This window comes from Stegostoma tigrinum, chromosome 5, assembly GCF_030684315.1.
Source record: "Stegostoma tigrinum isolate sSteTig4 chromosome 5, sSteTig4.hap1, whole genome shotgun sequence".
NCBI lineage: Eukaryota > Metazoa > Chordata > Chondrichthyes > Orectolobiformes > Stegostomatidae > Stegostoma > Stegostoma tigrinum.
The window spans coordinates 38,395,577-38,415,624 of record NC_081358.1 but is presented as its reverse complement, the minus strand read 5'-3'; positions in this window follow the sequence as shown (position 1 = coordinate 38,415,624).

Here is a 20,048-nt window from a genome sequence, read left to right as displayed (position 1 = left end):
AAGTCCTGGAGGCCACAGGGTTGGGTTTTAGCTAAGTCCGCAAATAGTAGGAGATTTGAATTCCACAAATGGCTTCGTTTTGAGAGAATACTCAGCCCTGGTCATTCAATTAGGAACTTAGCAGAGACTTGAGATGTTTTTGAGTCTACACAAAGTCACTTGACCCTTAGCAGCAAACTTTAATGTCCAGTTTATAAAAGGAAAAGACAGTTCCATAACATTCTATAGTGAATACAGACCATTAATAAAGTTACAAATATGACATTTATTTGTGATAACAAGGTGCGGAGCTGGATGAACACGGCAGGCCAGGCAGCATCAGGAAAGCTGATGTTTCAGGTCTGGACCCTTCTTCAGAAATGGGGGAAGGGAAAGGTGCTTTGAAATAAATAGAGAGGGGGGAGGCAATGATAGAAGGTGGATAGAGGAGCAGATAGGTGAAGAGAAGACAGACAGGTCAAGGAGGCAGGTTTGAAGCCAGTAAAGGTGAGTGTAGGTAGGGAGTTGGGATGGGGGTTGGTCAGTGAGGAGGGAGGGGCGGGTAGGTGGGAGGGAAGGCGGACAGGTCCAGGAGGCGGGGATGAGATGGGCTGCTCTTGGGATGAGATCAGGGGTGGGGAGATTTTGAAGCTTGTGAAGGCCACATTGAAACCAGTGGGTTGTAGAGATCCCAAACGAAATATGAGATGCTGTTCCTCCAGCCTTCGGATGGCATCGCTGTGACACTGCTTGAGGCCCAGGATGGACATGTCATCCAAGGAGTGGGAGGGGGATTTGAAGTGGTTCGCGACAGGGAAGTGTTGTCACTTGTCATGAACCATGCATAGGTGTTCCACAAAGCAGTTTTCAAGTCTCCATTCAGTTTCCCCGATGTAGAGGAGGCCACATCGGGAACAGCAGATAAAATATACCACATTATCAGATGTGCAGGTGAACATCTGTTTAGTGTGGAAGGTTTTCTTGGGGCCTGGGATGGAGGTGAGGGGGGAGGTGTAGGGGCAGGTGTAGCACCTCCTGCGGTTGCAGGGAAAAGTGTCGGGGGTGGCGGGGCTGGTGGGCAGTGTGGAGCGGACGAGGGAGTCATGGAGAGAGCGGTCCCTTCGGAAGGCAGATAAGGTTGGGAGGGAAATGTATCCTTCGTAGTGGAGTCAGATTGCAGGTGATGGAAATGGGGAGAATGATGCATTGAATCCGGAGGTTAATGTGGTGATAGATGAGGATGAGGGGAATTCTGTCTTTGTTATTATTGTAGGGAAGGGTTGTGAGGGCGGAGGTGCAGGAAATGCAAGAGATGCGGTTGAGGGCATTTTCAATCACTGTGGAGGGGAAATTGTGGTCCTTGAGAAACGATGACATCTGCAATGTCCGGGAGTGGAATGCCTCATCTCAGGAGCAGATGCGGCAGAGGTGAAGGAATTGGGAATAGGGGATGGCATTCTTGCAGGAAGGTGGGTGGGAGGAGGCATATTCTAGGTAGCTGTGGGAGTCGGTGGGCTTGAAATAGATATCTGTTTCCAGGTGGTTACCAGAGATTGAGACAGAGGTCCAGGAAGGAGAGAGAGAGGTGTCAGAGATGGTCAAGCTGAACTTAAGGTTGAGGTGGAAGGTGTTGGTGAAGTGGATGAACTGTTCAAACTCCTCGCGGGAGCACGAGGCGGCGCCAATACAGTCATCGATATAACAGAGGAAGAAGTGGGGTTTAGGGCCAGTGTAGCTTAGGAAGAGGGATTGTTCCATATACCCTACAAAGAGGCAGGCAAAGCTTGGGCCCATGTGGATACCCATGGCCTTTGTCTGTAGGAAGTGGGAGGAGTTGATTTATTTCAAAGTCCACTTCCCCTCCCCCATTTTTGAAGAAGGGTCCAGACCTGAAATATCAGCTTTCTTACTCCTCTGCTGCTTGGCCTGCTGTGTTCATCCAGCTCTACACCCTGCTATCTCAGACTCCAGCATCGGCAGTTCCTACTCTCTCTAGCATTTATTTGTATTTTCTTTTGAGCAGCAATAACTGATAGTGTAAGACTGACGAAAACAGGAAGTTCCTAATGCAACATGATTTAATAAGGGGCAGGCCTGGTATACATTCTCCTCTGTTGCAAACATCAGACAGGAGTCACCAGATCCAAAACTTAACGCCCTTAATCAAAGCACACTGTAGATTGGCTGAATTGGCTGACAATGGGATTTCTACCTTTTAAACATGGCTGATATTCAAGAGATCTGATGCCTCAACAAGATTCTACTCCAGTGTCAAATTTTGTATAATAACCTGTAAAGCACCTTGGGGTGTTATTCTGTATTACACACTTGCACCTGAATGAATGCAAGTTGCTGTTGCCAACAGAGTAAATTCATCAATTTCAAGACAGATAAAACTATTGCGGAGATAAGGTGAAGGTTGGCATGACAGGCTCAGTGTGTGAATTCAAACCTGTTGTTGGCTGTGATCTGCGGGATTGTATATTTAGTTGTATATTCTGAAAAACCAGCAAGTTCTGGGAGCTCTGTGTAAAATCCACCCCTTACTTTCATACGTTGCCAAATCTTCAATCTGCTTCAATTTAAATCTCATTGACAAAGAATTAAATACGATTTCTCTGTAGACCACTACAAAGAATGTATAGCCTAGACAATACCATGATCTTATAATGAGGAGTCATTACCCTGGATCACTCATAGACAAATTGAACTTCCAATTGTAGCATATGGAGCAAACTTTTCCCAAACACTGAATAACATGGCAGTGGCAAGAAACTTGGGAGAATTCTGTGAGATTGACAGTTAGGAGATTCCTGACACCAAGAGTACAAGTCTAAGATTTTAATTAAGTGTTGGATGAGTGGGCCAGCTGTACACCTTGTTATCTCAGATTCTCCAGCATCTGCAGTTCCTACTATCTCGTTCTGAAAGAAGTTGGCTGCACTGCATTACTAAACAAAGCTTGCTGGAGTTTAGATACCACGTAAGTATTTATTCACACACTAATAACTGTATATACTTAGTGGGAGGTCCAGGCTGTTGCTCAGTACTTTAAAGCCTCTCCATCTGATCTATTTCATCAGGACTGACATAGCTTCTTATTTACACAGAGTCAGCTGTTTATCCACATCACCACCCAATGCATTTCCTTTAAACATTCTTTAAATCCTCTACAGTCACATGGTTTTGAATGAGGTCATGAGGGTTTATATTATAATGTGAAGGTTAACACACTCCTGACTCCTCAAAGATAACAAGGTGTAGAGCTGGATGAACCCAGCAGGCCAGGCAGCATCAGAGGAGGAGGAAAGCTGACATTTCTGGCCTAGACCCTTATTCAGAAATGGTGATTCTAGGTAGCTGTGGGCGTCGGTAGGCTTGAAATAGATATCTGTTTCCAGGTGGTTACCAGAGATAGAGACAGAGAGGTCCAGCAAGGAGAGAGAGAGGTATCAGAGGTGGTCCAGCTGAACTTAAGGTTAAGGTGGAAGGTGTTGGTGAAGTGGATGAACTGTTCAAGCTCCTTGCGGGAGCACGAGGCGGTACTGATACAGTCATCATATAACAGAGGAAGAGGTGGGGTTTAGGGCCACACAATAATAAACAAAATAGAAGCCCCCTCGTCTTCACGTACCATGCCACCAACCTCCGGATCTAATGTATCACCCTCCGACACTTCCGCCATCTGTAATGCAACCCCACCGTCAAAGATATTTTTCCCTCCCCACCCTTATCTGCTTGCTGGAGGGACCACTCTCTCCATGACTCTGTTGACGGCTCCAAAATACAGCATGGGGTAGCTCATGGCCACTCAAGAGAGCAGATGGGGCCCCAGTTTAGTGACTCATCCAGAAGACATTGCCTCTGATGGTGCAGCACTCTCTCACTGTTGCACTGGAGTGTCAGTCACAATTTTTTTTCGCTCAAGCTCAGGAGTGTGTCTTGGACCCAGAGACCAGTATACTACTAATTTATCAGCTTACCACCACATTCTCAAGGTCAACTAGGGATGGACAATAAATGCTGGCCCAGCAAGAGACACCCACATTCCATGAAAGCAATTTTTTAACAAAGCCGAACTACAGCTGACACTTCAAGAAATTTGGAGAAATGTTTTCACTTAAAATTGTTTTAATTTGGTACATTCTAACTGAAATGCTGGTGGAAATGAATTCCATAAACAATTTTAACAGGGAGATGAGCGGGCCCAGGAAGATGAGGAACTTACAGAGTTACAGACAAAGAGCAAGATTGTGGAAGTAAGTGTACCAACTATTTCAAAGATCCAGCACAGGCATGATGGGCCAAAGGGCTTCTTTTTAAATGGGCTCTGTGACTGCACAATAGCAGAGAGCAAGTGAAACAGGGAACATCTGGAAAAAAGGATTAGGTTCCTACATCTGGGTGTAGCTGTTAGTTGTCGACCAATCTGGAACCTTAGACCTTCCATGCTTTCCCCTCATGCTAATCTGCTCCAAACTTTTACACTGCTTCTGCATTCAACTTTTATTTTTATCTTTACTTATTCCATTAGCAGCTATTTTTGCTTTGCACCATCATCCCTTTCATCATTTCATCAAAGAATTTCCTGTGGATTTCCTTTCCTTCTTTCCTCCAATCCCCAACAACCACAACCCCGACACCGCGCCCCCCCCCCCCACCTCTTTAATCCTGGCTCTATTCTTGGATGAATGTTGTCAACTTCTAAAATATTATTCCATGCAGTTTCCAGCACCAGAACAGATCATTCTGCCTGATTAGTTCATTCCTGTGTTTAACTCCAGACAAGGTCTCCTCCCACCCCTGAAACCTTAATTCTAAATTCTTTCTGCATAGATGCTGCCTGATCTACTGAATATTACCAACACTTTCTGACTTCTGCTCTCGACAGAAGGTATTTGTCCCAGAAGAATGATGAGGTTCTTCCTACTGAAGCAAGGATTGCCAAGACAAGTAGGATCCATTAAGGCAAGAAGTTAAGTTGAAGTGCTGGAAGAGAAATTGATTTCTAAAGTGAAATATCCCCATCAAAGTTCATAAAACCAGCTGACATGGACTCAGAAGGGAAAGATTTTCAGGGCTACATAGAAAAGCGCACAGGAGGTGGGATTATTTGATAGCTTTTAGGAAGAAGCAGCTCAAACAATGGACTGAATAGCCTCCTTCTGATGCTCTATCATTCGCTATATTAGAACAGCTACAAACACACTCTATGTTCTGCTCGCAAAAAAGATCCCGAACTACCTGTCGCCTGCCACTTCAATGCACCACCTTGCTCTCTGCCCAACATCTCTGTCTCTGGCTTTGCTGCAGTGTTCCAGTGAAACCCAATGCCAGCTGGAGGAACAACACTTCATTTTCAGCTTGGCGGTTCTAGAGCCGTCTGGACTCAATATTGAGTTCAATCATTTTAAGGTCTAAACTCTCTAATGTCCCAGCCCCCCCACCCCACACACCGAGCCTTGATACTACATAGCCTGCCACTACAGACCACCTGTTGTTAGTCACTAACAGTCCTCATTAACAACTAGTTACCCTCCCAGCCTGATCATTAGCAACTCCTTTGTCTATCCAACTGTCTTTCTCTCTCTTTGGACTCTATCCTATGGTTTACTCCCTACCCCACCCACCTCCCTATTTTCTGCATATAAACTGATGTTTTCCCAGCCACCATCAGTTCTGAGGAAGGGTCACTGTATCCAAAACGTTAAGTCTGTTTTCTCCTCCCCAGATACTGCCAGACCTGCTGAGCTTTTCCAGCAACTTTGTTTTTGTTCCTGATTTACAGCATTTGCGGTTCTTTCAATTTTTACACTTCATAAGCTGCCAAGTGCTTTGGGATGTCAGGTGTTTGTGCAACGTGCTATATAAATGCAAGTCCTTATCTTGCAATTGTGGACATCAAAGAAAGTATTACCCATGATCCTGTAAATAGGTTGGCTCCATCGAAGCCTCTAAAGAAAGCAGAGGAAAACAAAGAAATGATTATGAAGAAATTAGAATATTTACAATGGATTAGTCCCAGATGGCAAGTGTCCAAGAACACAACAGGAAGTTACATAGGAAATTGGGGAGCTCTGGCTAAAATCCTCCACAGCTTATTGGAAACAGGGAGACTGTAACAAACTGGAAAGTAACAAATGTGATTCTAATTGTCATGAAAGGAAATGAAAGTAGGTGCTTGACTATTACATATTAGTTAACTTGATAGATGCCAACATTTTGTATTTCAAACAATGACTATTTATCAGTTTGTTGAAACAACGTGTGGGGGTATAATATTTTTGTTGCACAGTTCACTGAGTTAGTTGAGGAAGGAAATATAATTAATGCATATCACTACATCAGCTAGCCTATCACCGGTACTCTGTCTTGGCAACAATACTGCTTGCACAGACCATTAGAGTTCACAGGGGCACTAACACGTAGGCAAACACGAGTGCATTGCTGCATTGGATGTGAAGAATATTTTGCAACTTTATGTAAGTTTTATCTCCCTCTCCTGTTATTCTTGTAGCTTTTGAGTAAATTAAACCAGAATTAAAACTTAACCAAAGGACACAAGTTAGAGGCAAAGGGTCATGGGTGAGCTGCGGAGAAAATGTTTTACTAAGTGAGTTTTCATGGTGTGGAATGAAATGCATAGCAGATTCAGTTATAACTTGCAAAAGATAACTGGAATAAAACTGAAAATAAGGTAATTGGTGAATTACGGGGAAGAATGAATAGCCTAGTTAGACAGTTGACACATATTGGACTGAATGGCATCCTTCTCTTCAGCAGGATCCAATGATTCTGTCCAGCCTGGGGAGAATTGCTAACTTCCCCATCAAGGATGCCCAGAGATTGTATTGTTTAATTGGCTAAGATTGATTTGATAGACCTAATTCACATTGGGCAATTATCCTTCGATTATTGCATTCTGCAAAGTAAGAAATAATCTTACTCTGTTTGATATCTGGTCACTTTTGCTATTGGTGAATAAACTGTTTGAAGGCTTTCCTGTATGTTGGGCTATTGTGGCAAAAGAATAGCAGTAACCGAGAGTGGATTATAAAGTGGGATGTGGCTAAGGACATGTAGGCTGTGTGATTTAGTGCTTAAACAGTGATAGATACAATAATGCATTGTTGTATTTGCAAGATCATGTCAGCCGTGTTACCTGTGCACCCTGAGCACAGATTTTTTAAAAATTGGTTTTTGAGTTCCATTCCCCCGTGAAGGGCAGCTCCGGGCTGGCAACCTTTGAACAGATGCACAACTGGGTACTATGATCATGGGTCATCCCAGCAGTGGTGAATATGTCCAGGTACAATGAGTAGAAGAATCAGACTGGCATTGGATGAGTGGGGGACTCTAGGGGTGTGGTACCTAGTTAGTAAAGTGAATTTGGGAAGAGAGCCTGAGAAACACACTGGGCCTCACAGACAGGAACCTGCCATGAAACTCGATTGTAAAAGACACTTAGCCAATTTGTATCAATAGTGTGTTGGCCTGGGATTTCTAAAAACATTGACAATCTCATAACCAATTGTAAAACCATAGAGTATTGATTTGGAGGGTGTTTTCCACTACCATTAACAATGAGTTCACATTGGGAATAAAGAACAGCAAGGTTTGCAAGGAAGCGCCAGCAATGAGATAGCAAATGAGCAATATGGCCGACTTGACCTAATTGAAAAATCAATAATTGATGTAACTTGGAATGCAGCACAGCTTGGTGAGCAATTAGCTATGACAGGTTCAAGATGGGTGATGGATGCTGAAGTTTCTAAGATGTGACAGAACATTTGACTTCATTATCTTTCCAGGAAGAATCCTCATTCATGATGTCAGAGATTATGGCAAGCAAGAGGCTTGGCCAGCAAAAAGCACAAAGCTAAGGAAATGAAAATATCGGTTTCACCAATAATACCATCATTAAAGATGAATGAGAATGCACAAACTGACAAACAAGTTGCATTAAGCAGTGTTCATTGTTCAGCACAGATTAGGTAGATTCACCACAGGTAGATTGAGAATAAAAATCTGCCGACACATATAGAAGATGTGAAGCATTCCCCTCCATCTTCTTACTAAATTGCCTGTCACAGGTACATCTGTCCATGACAGTATTGAAAAGGATGACCACTCTACAATACTTCTGGAGACCAAGTCCCGACTTCGCTTTAACAATTCCTTCCATCATGTTGTGTGGCGCTATATCTGTGCTGAATGGGACAGATTTTGAACAGATCAGACAACTCAAGACTGGGCATGCATGAGGCTCTGTGGACCATCAGAAGTAGCAGAATTATACTTCAAAACAAGCTGCAATCTCATGTCCCAACATATCCCCCTCTCTACCATTACTATCAAGCCAGGGGATCAACCCTGGTTCAACAAAGAGTGCAAGAGGGCATGTCAGCGACAAAGCAGAAGAGCTTTAGGGAGGAAATTACAGAGATGAGAGTTTAGGTTGCTGAAAATTGCCAACGGTAGACCAATGGAATTCAGAGATGCTCCTGACAAATGGTCCTTGTCAGAATTAGAGGAGTACAGAGATTCTCAGGTTGTAAAGTTGCAAGACATGACTGAAATAGGGAGAGGCGTCGCCACAGAGGAATTGGAACACAAAGTTGTGAATTCTAAATTCAAGGTATTGCTGAAATGAGAGGCAGTCGGTATCAGCTAAATCAAGGGATGATGGGTGAACAACTTCTGGTAGAAGTCAGGATATAGGCAGCAGAGTTTTATGTGAGCTCAAGTTTTCGGAGGTAAACTTTACAATACAACTGCAGCCTCACTACAAAGGTGGAAGCATTCTTTAACTTCTCAAATGGGAGTTTTAAGACTCATGGGAGCCAGACACTGATCCTAAAAGTATTTGAACAAATTTCCCCTTTTGTATTCTTCAATAAGAGAGATTGGCAAAGCTCAAGTTGTTCTGCTTTCACCAGGGAAGCTGAAGAGGAAATTTGATAAAGGTGATCGATTAAAACAAAACCAGAGACATCAGGAATCTCTTTCACACAAAAGGTGATATGATCCGGAATGCACTGCCTGAAAGGGCAAAGCAAACAAATGAAGACCATAAGACATAAAAGCAGAAATTAGGCGATTCAGCCTATTGGGTCTGCTCCACCATGCCATAATGGCTGGTTAAATAGTAACTTGGAACCAGAAACTGGATAAATACTTGACAAGGAAACACTTGCCAGCTCATAGAGAAAGAACAGCAGAGTGGCACCAATCAGGTAGCTTGTTTGAAGAGCTAGCACAGAAACTAATGTGCCAAACGGCCTCTTTAATTGCTGTCTGATTCTTTGTGTAATATTAATGTGTGCATTTCCTTTGATTTTGAAATAACCCACATTAACTAATTTATTTGTCTCAGTAAAATAAGCTACAACTCTAGTTCATGAGGGATTCAATTAATTATAACCTCCTCCCAAGATTGTTGAGAAGCCCATAAAGGCATCTAATTCCAAAATAGTGTGACATTGCTGAGCATAATATGTGGTACTTGTCATGTTCAACGTAAAATCAATAACATTCATGACTGACACATGCTGGTCCAACTCAACTTATACCTTTTAAAATGGAGCTCCAGTATGACCAGTGTATTCACTCCAGAGTACTACTGGCTGTCTTTTTGATAATGAAATGTGAAGCTGGATGAACACAGCAGGCCCAGCAGCATCTCAGGAGCACAAAAGCTGACGTTTCGGGCCTAGACCCTTCATCAGAGAGGGGGATGGGGTGAGGGTTCTGGAATAAATAGGGAGAGAGGGGGAGGCGGACCAAAGATGGAGAGAAAAGAAGATAGGTAGAGAGGAGAGTATAGGTGGGGAGGTAGGGAGGGGATAGGTCAGTCCAGGGAAGACGGACAGGTCAAGGAGGTGGGATGAGGTTAGTAGGTAGGAAATGGAGGTGCGGCTTGGGGTGGGAGGAAGGGATGGGTGAGAGGAAGAACAGGTTAGGGAGGCAGAGACAGGCTGGACTGGTTTTGGGATGCAGTGGGTGGAGGGGAAGAGCTGGGCTGGTTGTGTGGTGCATTGGGAATAGGGGATGGAATTTTTGGAGGAGGGTGGGTGGGAGGAGGTGTATTCTAGGTAGCTGTGGAAGTCGGTGGGCTTGAAATGGACAAGCAACCACAGGAAATGCTACACTTGCCCCCACACCTCCTCCCTCACCCCTATCCCAGGCCCCAAGATGACATTCCATATTAAGCAGAGGTTCACCTGCACATCTGCCAATGTGGTATACTGTATCCATTGTACCCGGTGTGGCTTCCTCTACATTGGGGAAACCAAGCGGAGGCTTGGGGGCCGCTTTGCAGAACACCTCCGCTCGGTTCGCAATAAACAACTGCACCTCCCAGTCGCAAACCATTTCCAGTCCCCCTTCCATTCTTTAGATGACATGTCCATCATGGGCTTCCTGCAGTGCCACAATGATGCCACCCGAAGGTTGCAGGAACAGCAACTCATATTCCGCTTGGGAACCCTGCAGCCCAATGGTATTAATGTGGACTTCACCAGCTTCAAAATCTCCCCTTCTCCCACCGCATCCCAAAACCAGCCCAGTTTGTCCCCTCCCCCCACTGCACCACACAACCAGCCCAGCTCTTTCCCTCCACTCACTGCATTCCAAAACCAGTCCAGCCTGTCTCTTCCTCCCTAACCTGTTCTTCCTCTCACCCATCCCTTCCTCCCACCCCAAGCCGCACCTCCATCTCCTACCTACTAACCTCATCCCACCTCCTTGACCTGTCCGTCTTCCCTGGACTGACCTATCCCCTCCCTACCTCCCCACCTATACTCTCCTCTCCACCCATCTTCTTTTCTCTCCATCTTCGGTCCGCCTCCCCCTCTCTCCCTATTTATTACAGAACCCTCACCCCCATCCCCCTCTCTGATGAAGGGTCTAGGCCCGAAACGTCAGCTTTTGTGCTCCTGAGATGCTGCTGGGCCTGCCGTGTTCATCCAGCCTCACATTTTATTATCTGGGATTCTCCAGCATCTGCAGTTCCCATTATCACTGGGTTTCTTTTTGAGCCGGTTTTACCCCTAGGCAGTTCTGTATTTGATTTTATGTGTCTGTTTACAGTTAATCGCTGTGCTGGATTGACAGGTTAAGCCTGGGTGTGGTCTCTGTTCATGTTTCAAAAAGCAAAACCAGTGATTTGCATTTCCATAGCCCCTTGCACCACCTCAACATGTCCCATGGTGCACTTCACTCAGTGAAGTATTTTGGAAGTGTAGCCACTGTTGTAGGAAGTGCAGCTTCCAATGTGCAAGCAACAGCTCTCACAAATGGCACTGTGAGAAACGAACATATTGCAGTGTCGCTTGAGGAATGCATACCAACTTAAATGTAAACATTGCCATTGTTTGCTTTGCATTCACCTGAGAGGGTAGAAGTAACATCTCAGAGCCTCACTCTCCCAGTCCTACCCCAGAAGTGTTAGCCTCGCGTTTGTGCTTATTTTCCGGTGGTGAGACTTGAACCTTCCAATGCCATACTGAAGGAGCTGGCACAGTTGATGCTGTCAGGTCAGTGGTAGTTCTGTAACCACACACTGGTGGCATGCACTGGAAATTGCACTGCACTATTCCCAGAGTCACCACAAAAGCCAAACATTTAAAGTTCCCCAATTTACCTGATTTTTCACACCCAGATTGATAGAAAACATGGACCAAGTTTCTGCATTGAACAAGAATCACTAATCATTACAAATAAGCAGTCTTTAGCTACAGTTAAACTGCTGTCAACCATCAGTATATATCACTGCTAATTAAAGATTGAATGCTTCCTTACACACACACACCCTGAAACTGCACCCACCCCCCCCAAACACACGCACACACAAACTTAAATAAGATATAGACTGAGTGGAAATACCAGAAGGATGATTTAGTAGTCTTTGTTCCAAAGTTACTTACATTGAGATAATCCTTATGATTCTTCAGTTGGCAAGCATTTTGCTTTAATTGTTTTTCTCCTGATGCTTCCACTGATCGGTAAGAAACACAAGGTAGCAGTTTCACTCACAAAAAAGCCTCTGACTTATCAGTTAAATGTCACAACTTGCAACAACTGTTATAGGAAAGATGAATTGGTTTTCTGTGTTTTACAGTGAGTTTTGAATGGAGAGAACAGAGACTGCTCCTAAGCTTCGAGAGAACTGCACACATCTCTCTCTTTTTGCATCTTGTTCTCAGCTCCACGCTGTTCTGTTTCCTGAGAACTAATCATACAGTTATTGGCAGGCAAAAAGATTGTGGTCATAACTTAACTGATCACTAGTCCATAGACCAATCAACTTCTTGGTGCCAGCAAAATCTGCAACCTACACCTCCTCAATTACAAATTACCTGGAACTCAAACTTCAATTGCTGTTTGTTCAAACAGTTATTTACATGAGCCCTTGCATGTATGTCGGGTTATTGCATTTCAGAACTACAGATACCCTTCTTTCTTGAAACTGCTCTTTCTCATTCTCAGTTCACAGCTTCTAAAAAAAAAACAAAAATACATGGACCTTAAACCTTAAACAAAGCTGACAAGACCTTACCAGCATGCAGAGTCAAACTGCAGCACAGCACTGGACGTTGAGAAGTAAAGACAGAGCACATGTGTGTGTGCTTATGTTGGCCTGGGAGAGTAGGGAGAAGACTACAGAATGTTTCAACATTTTTAACTTTCCTGTCGCAGTCTAAAAGCCAGCCTTGTGCCTCGGAAAATGTTTCACTTGCAGCAATAATCGTTTGTAGTGCACAAGATTAGTCGAGTTAATATACTGCACTATTCTGCATTTCCAATATCATAAAAGCATACATTTGTTTTGAAAAATATATTTTAAGCATGTGGTGTAAATTCAAATGTCAGACCCAGTTGCCAGGTGTGATAAATATTCCGACTTGTAAGATCATCAATAAATTGTGAGTGACAAATAAGCTGCCCAATCAAGCTCACTTGTGGGATAATTTATCATATTACACACCTCACTGCTGCTTATGAGGTAGCCCCCATTTATCTGTCCAGTTTAATGTGAACCGTGTTGCAGTTCCTCATCAAAACTTTTAAATTGCAACCAGATGACATGATTGGCCAGATGTTGAATTAGAAGGTCCACAATACAAGAGAAGTATTTCTAATCAGACTGTCATGTCGTGATCTTTTACGTCTGACATTTAAAACACACACTGCTGCATTAAAGATGGAGAACACACATGGGAACAGCTACAAGCTAGAAGTGCAGTCGTTTGAACACACTGTATTAAATGTAGGCCTGATTGACAGTTCAGATATCAGTAACAAGGCCCAGAGAGCAACTGATGAGAAAAGGCAAGGAAAGCACATGGTTTATAGAGAAGCCCCATCGGCCATCTCACTTCACTCTGTGAATAGAATCATTGTGCTGTTCTGTGCAGACTTTGAAATGTTATATTATTTGAGCGAACACTTAGCCCATCATTTGTGAAACACCTGGTGCTGATCAATGCTTTGATATTCACTAAAATGTGCTTGGGTTCCTGAAATGGTTATTGAGAAATTGTAAGTGTTTGCACAATGATAGAAGTGTTTCTACACTGTTAAAGATCACTTGTTGGTTTTTGGAGACGCTGAACATGGACTAGTGAGGTGACTCTGACTTTTGAAAATTTTTAAGGATCTAAGAATGGGCTCAGTGACCTTGCCAGGATGGAATGTCGGTGGGAGGCTAGGAGGTTGGAGGTATTGAAACAGAGTGAAGTCAATATGGGAAATGGCTGCACTGTGCTGTGATGGATAGGTTTGTCATTTCTCGTGCATGAGTTAAGATACTTTGTTCCACGGTGTATAAAACATTTGCCATAGAAAAAAATATTGGGGGGCATTGGTTGATTGTGGCACGTGAACAATTGTTTCCATTAAAGTCATTCAAACTGATGGTTGCTAGCATGAATGTGTGAGACTGGCAGTGCTAATAAACTGCTGTAGGGAACGAAGCTGAGAGCTCAGTCAGGCAGTGAGAGTTAGTGAGATAGTCCGGACAAACTGTTGAACCAATTGACCAATTGAAGTCCAGTTCAGAAGACGATAGAGAAGTATGACACGAGATGGAAACATGTAGGTTGTTCATTGTTGACTTTTGCAGCTATGGTCTGCATCTCCACAACTGGCACATTCAAAACGAAGAAAAAGCTTTAATAATAATGAACACATGAGTAGCTGGAAAGTGTTATTTCTTTTCTGAAGCAAGGTTTATTTTGACCGGTGAACTTTGATCAATGCTGGTAAGGTTTTAACAACGGAGGTAAGGTGTTAACTAAGGCGCATATTTTAGCATTAGCAAAGGACAACTGCGCTATGTGGGAACTCCGGGATATTGCCCGTGTCCTGGATGAACATTTGTGCAGGAAGAGTTGTATCAGCTCAATCTCTGAACTGTGGAATGTGAGCAGTAGCTGGTATCACTGCCGTGCATCTGCAAGACTGAAAACAAGGTGAACAGCATGTTTCTAGATGTAGTAGGAACTGCCAGTGCTTGAGCTTGAGATAACAAGGTGTGGAGCTGGATGAACACAGCGGGCCAGGCAGCATCAGAGGAGCAGGAAAGCTGACGTTTCGGGTCTTGACCTTTCTTCAGACCCTTTTTCTGAAGAGCAGTCCAGACCCAAAATGTCAGCTTTCCTGCTCCTCTGATGCTGTCTGACCAGCTGTGTTCATCCAGCTCTACACCTTGTTATCTACGTTTCTAGATGTGGTCACTTGCAGCTTAAGTGTATGTAAGGAGTGAGAAATGGTGACCAAGAGGCAGTTTAAAAGGGACAGACAGGTAGTTCAGGAGTTCCTTGAATGCATCCACTGCAACTAACATTCAGTTTTGAATAGAGATGATAGTGATGGTTTATCTTGGGAGTACAGCCAGAGCCAAACCTATGGTGCAACTGGAGGGTCAGCTACACAGAGAAGTACAAGAAAGGCTAGAAAAGCCATATAATAAGTGATTCAGTAGTGAAGATGACAGACACATGTTGATGTGGCTGCAGACATAAATTAAGGATAGTGTCTTGCCTCCCTGGTGTCAGCGTCAATAAACGTTTGCAGAGGATCCTCGTGACACACCGCCAAATATCATCAGAAGCAAATCCATGGGTACCAAAAAGGATGTAATCCTGCAGTCAGGATCTATGGAGCTAGATAGCAAATTAGCAAGTGTTACACAAAAGTAGAAAATCTCTCAATTGCTCCCAGTGTCACAGACACATGACATTTGAAATCAGAGGATAAGACAGAGAAATGCTGGAAGTTCAGTGCAGGAGGGAGGGTTGTAGATTCTTGGGACCCTGGGACTCACTCTAAAGGAGAGAGGACCTGTTTGTGCCAAATGGTTTGCACCTGAATAGAGCAGGTACTGAGTCCCATGCAGGATGTTTTGCTCATGCCATTTGGGAGGGTTTAAATTAACCAGACAAGAATGCTAGAGTGCACAAAATACTGGCAGAGCTAGATAGCAGTAGAATAAAGAATAGTAAGCTAATAGGTGGGATTGGTGCAAGGGAGAAAGCAATACAGTCTAATCAGAGTTATTTTGTATATAAGTGAATGCATGACATGGTAAATAAGATTGGTGCGTTACAGGCACCGATTGCCAAGCGGAATTATGATGTTGTGTTTGTAATAGAGGCCTGGCACAAGGAAGGGCAGGACTGGGTACTAAAAGTTTCTGGAAACAAGATGTTCAGGAAAGATAAGAAAGCACAAAAAAGGGTGGTGGTATCAATAAAGGAAAGCATTGCTGTGCAGGAGAAAGCATTTCCCAGAGAGGTCAAGGATAATATCAATAAGGCTGAAAGTGAAGGAATAAACAGGGGCAATTACATTGCTCTATGGCCATCAATCAGCTGGAGACATGTAGTGGAACAAATTTGTGAGGAAATTACAGAGAGTTGCAAATGATGTGGAATTATTATTGTGAAGAATTTTAAATGTCTATATACAGTGCCGGGGTTGTACTGTAAAGGACGGAGAGGGGACGACTTCCTAAACAGTGTTCAGGAGAATTTTCTATGCAGTATTTTTCTGGTCCAAAGAGAAAGTAGGCATTTCTGGAACTTATTCTTGGGAATGAGGTGGGCCAAGTAAATCAAGTGTTAGTGGGAGAAAATTTTGGGCATATCAATCACTGTAACATGTAGCTTTGGGTGACAATGGAAAGGGATAATTAACAATCCAGATCAAGATGAACTAATTCTGGGAAACCCAATTTCATTCGGGTAAAAATGGATTTAGGCAATTAAACTGGAGTCAAATGTTGGCAGGGAATGCAGCAGTTGATAATTGGTTATCTTCAGAAAAGAGATGGTTTGGACACAAACTGCCACACTGCCACTCATCATGTTGTGTGAGCTCTCTGTACTATTGCTCACAGTGGGATAAATTTACTGTCACATGCTCTTTCAGGGCAGGAATCTATGGGACCTGCTTGGTCTAGTGTGGTACAGGAAAACCACTTGGTATTCTAAAGAGACATTAGTTTGTTGCATGATAGCAACTAAGTACAAATTACATTGATGCGATAGACACTGTTGCAGAAACTATGATAGTAGATTGAGTTCACACTGCTTCAAGATCCTGGTCAGCTCTCCCTCCACACCCCAGACCTATAGTGGCATCATCATAGTGGGTAGTGCTAAAGATACACCTCAGCGTTAAGTTTTCTTTCTAGAAACCCGCTGCCTTCGATACTATTTCTCCCAAAGCTTTATTTCCTTTAATGACTATTTATACATTTGTGCATATAATTCCCTTCACCATTACACCATTTCCCCAAATCTCTGATTTAACAAGATTACTGTTCTGCAAGTTTCACTATTCTCCCAGAATGTGTCAATAGTTCTCTGGGTTGAAGATTTTTATGTTTTGATTTATTGACTAATGGAGTTGGGATGTCATGCTGTGCCTATACAGGACATTGGTTAGGCCACTTATGGAATACTGCGTTCAGTTCTGGTCTCCCTGCTATAGAAAAGATGTTGTCAAACTTGAAAGGGTTCAGAAAAGATTGATGAAGCTGTTCCCAGGGTTGGAGGGTTTGAGCTGTAGGGAGAGGCTGAATCGGCTGGGGCTATTTTCCTGGAACATTGGAGGCTGAGCGTTGACCTTACAGAGGTTTATAAAATCATGAGGGGCATGGATATGGTGAATAGCTAAGGTCTTTTTCCCAAGGTAGGAGAGTCCAAAACTAGAGGAGATAGGTTTAAGGTGAGAGGGGAATGATTTAAAAGAGACCTAAAGGACAACCTTTTCAAACAGAGGGTGGTGCATGTATGGAATGAGCTGCCAGAGGAAGTGGTGGAGCCTGGTATAATTACAACAAAAGGCATCTCATTGGGTATATGAATAAGAAGGATTTGGAGGGATTTGAGCCAAATGCGGCCAAATGGGACTAGATTAATTTAGGATATCTGGATGGCAGGGATGGGTTGGACTGAAGGGTCTGTTTCAGTGTTGTACATCTCTACAACTCTCACAGTGTGAGGTCTGAATGTTCCTTTATACTGGAGGACCTTATATTGCTTGGATTTGCTTTGCAGGGGACATCTTTCATGCATTAAGCATTTGCTCTATTGCTGTAGCTGGAGGACTTGTCAATGCCCTTTGCAGAGGATGTGAAGGGAATGTCACCATAGTCTTACCAGACCATAGGGCTGCACTCACATTAGAAAGAGATGACTGTTGGTGGTTGAACTCGAGGGTCACTATGCCTCAGGCAAGGGGAGAGGTTGAGAATGACAGTCCTTCATCTGGTCCAGAGATTGAACCCATGCTATTGATAGCACTTTGCATTGCAAACTAGCCATCCAGCCAACTGAGAATGGCTGTCCTGTTCAAACAGGCACTTTCCCTTCTGTAGTGGCCTGGGTCACCAGACTATTAAGGCAATTACTTATTTTCTTTGTCAAAGCAATATAATCAGAATTTCTCTTGCTTGAGATGGTCAGTGCCTGGCACTTGTCTGACACAATTGTTACTTGTCACATCAACCAAACTAAGGTTGACCATATCATAGAATCCCTGCAGCATGGAAGCAGGCCCTTTGGCCCAACAAGATCACACCGACCCTCACAGCATAATACCCAGACCCATCCCTCTATAACCCACCTAAGCTACACATCCCTGAACACTACAGGCAATTAGCATGGCCAATCCGCCTCACCTGCACATGTTTGGACTGTGGGAGGAAACCGAAGCACCCGGAGGAAACCCATGCAGACACAGAGAGAATGTGCAAACTCCACACAGACAGTTACCCGAGACTGGAATCGAACCTGGGTCCCTGGTGCTGTTAGGCAGCAGTGCTAACCACTATCTTGCTGCATTTGGCCATGAGTTGCTTCACTACCTGAGGAGTTATGAATGGTACTGAATATTCCACACTTCTGATGTTGCAGTGGAAGGAATGCCATTTATGAAGTAGCTGAAGAAGGTTGGGCCCAGGATATGTCTCTGAGGAACTGCGGCAGTGATATCCTGAAAATGGTATTATTGGCCTCCCACAACCACAACCATCTTACTTTGTGCTAGCCCTGTGACATAGCCAATATGCTGCCAAAGCTGTTTGATGTTTGAGAAAATCTGGGTTAGGAGGTATTGTAATTGTGTTCGAAATAAAGTTGCTGATGTGACTTTCCTTGTGACAAGGATGCGATTAGAACAACCTTCTCTGGAAACATTTCTGTCAAAGCTGTGGGCAAATTGATCCCAAACATCAGGACAGTCAGACTTTAGGCTCACACGCAGTTCAGATAATTCTGTTTTGACCTGCAATAAGTGATATCGTTTAATATTAAATAAACTGACAAAGTATTGCTCCATTAACTTTGGCATATGTCTAATGTAATGCAATATTAGGCAAACTCATCCAGCCAATAACTGCAGACAGTAAAATAAGAATAGCGCTTACTCCAACAAAAGGGCTTGCATTTTTACGTAGGCTTCTGTGGTGATCTGTGATGTTAATATAGGTTCTTGTGTAAAAGTTTGCATCAAGTGAAGCTTCTTAAACAAAAGAACCCTGTTAAGTAAATAACATAAGGAGCCTTGAGGCTTTCTGGAATGTGGCCCAGAAACCTCCCTCCCACAGACTGCGAGAGAATTTCATATAATGTTTCGTTGTTCAGTGTTACATGTTCTGCCAGTCAGAATCAATGTGGTGTATCAGCTGTTATTTACACTATCGGTAAGTTATTGTTAGTTACATCACAGGGTGCATTGCTGAGCCCTTGAGGTTCAGTATTCGCTGAACTCTTCTACTCCATAAACCAGCAGAAGAGAAGATGCTCCATTGTTTGACCTCGGACAGCTGTCTCTCTTTCATCCTATTTGATAGAGAAAGCTGTGCACATAATTATTTCTTTCCCCCTCTTATCAGTTTTTACCACTGCCTTGGAACTCAAGGACCTTGGCCTCTTGCAAAGGCTTCTCAACAAACAGAAATATCGTCCCTAGCAACCACAACTGAAACAGTCCCAAGCAGGCTCAGACTCAAAGGCTGATGCTAGTTGGAACCAGCAGTTCATTTTCCCACCCTGAACAGGCATTAGAGAATGAGTTTTCCAAAACCGCATTCCCAGCACAGAACCTCAGTTTCTGGGAGCACCTATTGGGAAATTGGAAATAAATTTCCCGTTCAATAGAAAAATCTCAAGAACTGTGTTCACAATAGGTAAAGAAAGACATGCATTTCTAATGAATCTTTCACGAACTTGTAGCATACCAAAGCATTTTCCAGCCAAAGAAGGGTGTTTGAAATGTAGCCTTTGTTATAATGTAAGAAATGCAACAGCCAATTTGGTGTCCAGGGAAGTTTGCTATGATAGATGGCTTTTAAGGGATTTTGGTTAAGAAATAAGTGTTGTTTCCAGGACATTTGAGGGAACTCCTCTGTTCTTCTTCAAAGTTGTGCCATAACATCTTTTACTTAAACCTGAGACGCAAATGGAGCTGTGGTTCAACGTCTCATCTGAATGATGGCACATCTGACAATGCAGCACTTCCTCCATACAGCATTCAGAAGAGACCTGGCTTCAAACTTC